Here is a 6,043-nt window from a genome sequence, read left to right on the forward strand (position 1 = left end):
TGTCGTGTCTCACAGAGGTTCTGGAAGATATCCTCTACGTCAATGTGCTTTCAAGTTATATCCACCAGAGCCTCTGTGATGTCTCACAGAGGGTCTGCTTCTTTAGCTGTTTTACTTTGGTTTATTAGCTGCTCGTGCTTATCACGTGTTCTTGTCTGTAATCTGTTTTGATCGAACGGATTAGATTAATTTACTTTTAGGTCGTGTCAGAAAACGGTTACTTGCTTGTATAAATAGCAGCGTAGACCCTTGTATTTTAGGGTGCTTCAGTATTGTAATTGTCAACATTTTCATTCTATTGAAAATCATTTGAAGCTCTCTCTTGTGTTCATCAATCTTCATCACTGTGTTCTTATTGATTTCTACTTTGGTTGATTCTTATCTTTTCCGCTGCATCATCATTGTCAAACAGATCATCCAAGTAAGTAATTAATACCAAGAAACCGAGTTAATCGATCCTACATATTCCCCTACCTCATAGCAAAAAGTGGACCAAAGATCATCCAATACATCAAATTATTGGTGATCCAACTGCATCTACTCATACTCGGTCTGGTTCTACTAATGAATGTCTTTACTCCACTTTCCTAAGCAATATTGAACCAACAAAGATGTCTGAAGCCTTAGCAGATCCGAACTGGATAATTGCGATGCAAGAGGAGCTGAATCAGTTTGAAGCATTAAAGGTCTGGAGATTGGTTCCGTGTCCTAACAATAAAACGATTATCGGTACAAAGTGGGTTTTCAAGAATAAAAAGGATGAAGATGAAGTTGTTGTCAGAAATAAGGCCCGACTCATCGAAAAAGGATACAATCAGTAAGAAGTTGTTGACTACGATGAAACCTTTGCCCCGGTAGCACGTATCGAAGCTATAAAGATGTTCTTGGCGTACGCTGCACAGAAGAATTTCACGGTGTACCAGATGGACGTCAAGACGGCATTCCTCTATGGTCTTCTGAAGGAAGAAGTTTATGTTGCTTAATCGGAAGGTTTTGTACATCAGTCAAAGCCGGATCATGTATATATCCTTGACAGAGCTTTATACGGTCTTAAACAAGCACTGAGAGCCTGGTACGATATCTTATCAGAATTTCTGGTAAAATTAGGTTTTTCGAAATATAACATTGATACAACTCTCTTTATTAAAAAGGAGAAGTTGGATATTATTTTGATACAAATTTATGTAGATGATATAATATTTGGATCTACGAACCCAAAATACTGGAAAAACTTTTTTGCCTTAATGGTTTCTCGTTTTAAAATGAGTATGATGGGTGAGATGAACTTCTTTTTAGGTCTTCAAGTCGAACAATTATCTTCAGGAATTTTTATCTGTCAAACAAAATATATTTTTGATATCCTGAAGAAATTTAATTTGGAAAATTGTTCATCTAGCAAAACACCTATGGCTCATGGTACAAAACTACATGTTGATCCATCTGAAAAAGCTGTAGATTAGAAAACATATAGAGGCATGATTAGTTCTTTAATGTATTTAACATCTTGTAGACCGGATATTATGTTTTCAACACATCTTTGTGCCAAATATCAGGCTAATCCAAAGGAGTCCCATTTAAGTACCGTTAAACGCATTTTTCATTATCTGAAAGGGACTGCCAGTCTTGGACTCTGGTATCCAAAGGGTACTAGCTTTGAACTAACAGTATACTCAGATGCAGATTACGCAGGTTGTATGTTGAACAAGAAGAGTACGTCGGGTCATCTACAATTTCTGGGAGATAAATTCGTAAGCTGGGCTTCCAAGAAACAAAACTGTGTATCCATCTCTACCGCTGAAGCAGAATACATAGCTGCTGCTAGTTGTTGTTCTCAAGTATTATGGATGCAGACACAGCTCAGAGATTACGGCTTTCATTTTAATAAAATTTCCATTTATTGTGATTCGAAGAGTGCAATAGCAATATCTTGTAATCTTGTTCAACACACTAAGACCAAATATATAGATATCTGGTATCACTTTATTAAAGATCATGTTGAAAAAAGAACAATTGAATTGTATTTTGTAAATACAGAATTTCAACTAGCCGACTTATTTACGAAAGCTTTAGATGAAAAACGATTTAGCTTTCTAGTATCTAAGTTAGGCATGTTAAATTTAAAAATTTGAATTTTTCTTAAAAACAGTTCAATTTATTGAACTGTGTTTATTTCAAATTCATTTGTTCAAAATATATGTATTTTTTAATACAAATCAATATTTCAATTTTTTTATATGATTTTGAATCTTTTGACAGTGGAATCTATATTTGAGGGGGAGTGAGGAATTTTTTTTTGTATTTTACTGATTCATATTTTGAGGGGGAGTAAACATATCTGTATGTACTAACTGTTAATTTTTTTTCTTACAAGTTATTGTACAATGTCTAATTTTTGAAAGATTTAGAGTTTAAAAGAATAAGTGTTTGACCGATTTAGACTAATCCGGACAACACTTTGTCCGATATATCTCATATCTGGACTAAGCATGTTCGATTTAGACTAATCCGGACAAAAGGCTATTTGATAAACTCTTATCCGGATAAGATTAGATATGCTTTAAGGAGTTGTGCGACTTAAGTAAATCGGTTTTAGGTTTTAGGGTTTTAGTTGATTTAGGTTTTGATCGGTTTTCTCACCGGATAAGGTGATCAGACTTCACTCCGGTCAACCTCAACAGGTGTAGGGTTTGGTTTTGTGTCCGATTTTCTTTACTCTTAGGTTTTTTTTTTGTTTTTCTTTCATCCGGATTGTTAATCCGGATGATATTTTTTTAATTTTTTTCTTTTATTTTTTAGTATTAGATTTTTTTTGTTTTAATTTTTTAGTTTTTAGTTTTGCTATTTTTTTTAATTAAGATTTTTTTTAAAATTTTTGCTTTATTTTTTTAGTCTTAGTATTTTTAAAGTCTTTTAGATCTTTTTTAAGTTTTGATTTTTTTTACTTTGTAAATTTTTTTTATTTTTTTTAGATTTGTTTTGATGAAATTTGTTCAAATCTAAGTGTGGTTACTTTTATATCTAGTATTGACATTGTATCATTCTTTTTCTGGATCTAACATTGTATGTTTTTACAGGAAAAATGACTGAAGAACATCATCAATCTGACAAGGAATCTTACATTCCTTCAGTCAGATCAGATAATCTAAAAAAACCAAAACCAACCAACAAATACACCTATTCCAGATGAATCCCTATTCCCTCAATACTTTTACCTAGAAATCAAGCCTAATAACCACCACTTCAATTTCGATATGCCATGCGAATACAAAATAATCCCTGAAATCCTTCGTGGACACCCAATAGCCTATGCCCTTTCCGCTACAGCTGAAGTCCCGATGGTATATCTACAACAATTCTGGCATACACTTATTCTTTCAAAAGATGGTGACATTTATTTTTTTGAAGGCAACGTAGACGAATACACAAGTCGGTTGACTTTGAAACGACTTCGAAGAATTTTGCGTCTACCAGGACCAACTGCCTCAGGGTTCGAACAGCTGATCACTGATGAAGAGTTGTGCAGAACATAAAAAGATTAGGATATTCGCAAGAGTTAACTAATCCGTCTCACTTTAAAAGAAGATTCCTTCCTTCGATATGGCACTAGCTATTTTTCCATCCTCAATCGGTGCCTAACGTCTAAGACTGTCGGAATTGATACTTGTAGCAGTCCCTTCCTGAAGTTCTTCCACGACATCATATTCACTCGTCATTTACGATTACACGCTTATCATTTGGAATGAACTAATCGAGTTGGTCAACGCCAAAAGATTCTCGTCTAAAGCCAGAAAGTTTGTACCTTTTCAGAGATTTCTTCAACTCATAATTAAAGCCATGATGAACGCAAATGACGACATTCCGGCCAGGGCAAATAGTGAAGTTGGGCCGTCGTTCATCATGCTACGTATTCGTTCGCATACTGAAGTTGAAGACTTGGATTCAATAATGGAAATCCCACCTGAGTTATTTGCCTTCGCTTATCAGAGTGCTCAGTGTGTAATAGACTATAGGAGAGTTATAGATCCTATAGTTCAACCAGAACCGGTTGAACTTGCCCCGGGATCAACCCATGTCTTAGCTGAAGGAGAGGGTTTAGACATAGATGAGAGAGTTCAGGAACATGGGGGTACCTGATCAGGGTTGTGAGCTGAGGGAAAATGTGATAGAGAGGTAGTCTGTCGCGGGGAGACTCTGATCATCATAACACTTCAACCGAAAGTACTTCCACAACTTCTTCTTCAAGCTCGGAAGATACTTTATCAGACGATCAGGAAACTCAGGATGGTGCAAATGATGATGATAATGATGATGATGATAATGCCGCTCATCCCGCTGTTTCTCAGAATATTCAAGTGGGAGCCATCATTGATAATATTGATGACATCTTTCTTGCAAATCAAGATCAACAAACTTGCCCAAGTCTTTAATCCTTATCTTTTGATGTTGATGAGTTTGGCAATAACTACGATGAACTGCATCATTTACTGGATGATATTCCAGTTGAAGAAGATGAGGGAGTATAAGTCGAAAATGTTGAATGTTGAGAGTTGAGTGAAAGGGAAGGAAAAAAAGATGGTGAGAGTGAGAGTGGAGCTCAAAATGAAGAACATGCTCCTATCCCAGCTGATACGCTTAGCCGGGCACCCATATCTGTTATTGACATTCATACGTTGAATGTTAATATTGAAACAGACATAGCTAGCCCAGCTATGCAATTGCACACCCCTCCTAGCCACTCAATTGCTTCTCAACAAGTAATTGTTTCATCTTCTCACGGGGACTTAGCATATAATCTATCTGCTTCTCACTCGGAGAATGTAGATATTGAAAATAGTAGGCCTCTGCCCCAACTTACGACATCGATTATGTGCACCTCGAGTCTAGAGCCGATACATATAGGTACACATGAGTCGAGAGCATCTGTTGCTCAAACCGTTGTTCTTAGTGAACCAGCCGGAACGACCAGAGTGGAGTCTTTTGACTTACCACAAGGACAGGGCGAAAGTCCTACTAGTGCTACCATTTTGCCAACACTGAACGTAGGCACAACAGTTTTCTCAACTGTTGTTACAACTGGTAATCTAAGTGATCCAGGTGTTATCTTACCTGAGTTCGTGTCACGGGAATATTTGGATGGCACCCTAAAGGCTGTCTAGGACAATATGACGGAACAAATCCTTAATTTGAAAAGGGTTTTGAAGGGTAAAGAGCCACTAGTTGAAGATCAACCATCTGTGCCGTCACCACCGCCTGTCTCTAAACCTCCAAGGGCACAAGAACAATCGGTGGATGAGCTTAAGTCGCTTTTGTATGCAAAGCTAATTTATTCTCAGAATCCAGACATGACAGATGCAGGCCTTAGAGTTTTTGGCTTTCCAAGATGTTGTTGCGACTAATTTTTCTAAAGTTAGCAAGTTAATTGCATCCAATACTCAAGCATTGTCCTTAATGCAGAATTCCATTGATGTCTTAGCCGAAAGGGTATTAACCTTGGAAGACACTTGCCGAGCTCAAGCCACCTATTTAAAACGAAGGCATGATGATCAGGACGATCCTGATCACCATGAGGGGGAGAGGAAAAGACAGAGGTTGGCTGAGTCGTCAGTTCGTGCTGAAGGTGTTGCAGGGGAGCCTGATTCTGAAACAGCTAATGTAGAAAGTCCTGTTCCAGAAAGAACAAGAGAAAGGACTACAGGCCTGGTATCAGCTAAGAAGGTGACAATTGTGGAGAAAAATCCAACGATTGAGCCAACGGTTGAAAAGCCGGCGGACTCCACGGTAGAAACAAGGTTGTTACTGGATTTGTTTGCCAATGTTGGTTTTAACGATGTATTTTTCTAGAGAACTGGGTGGAGATCAGGATTTTGGAGAAAATATTGACAATATTGATGAATTAGCTGATATTTACTTTGACTTTGAAACCGACATCAATGAAGGTGATCCTATCTTTCCATTTCAGGCTGATAATCAAACTACTGCTGAACCGTCCACCACAGTGTCTCAAGGCATTTTTGATACTTCGAAAATGGCGTTTGACACTACA

This window comes from Cynara cardunculus (genome assembly GCF_001531365.2).
Source record: "Cynara cardunculus var. scolymus isolate 2C chromosome LG 10, CcrdV1, whole genome shotgun sequence".
Taxonomy (NCBI): Eukaryota; Viridiplantae; Streptophyta; class Magnoliopsida; order Asterales; family Asteraceae; genus Cynara; species Cynara cardunculus.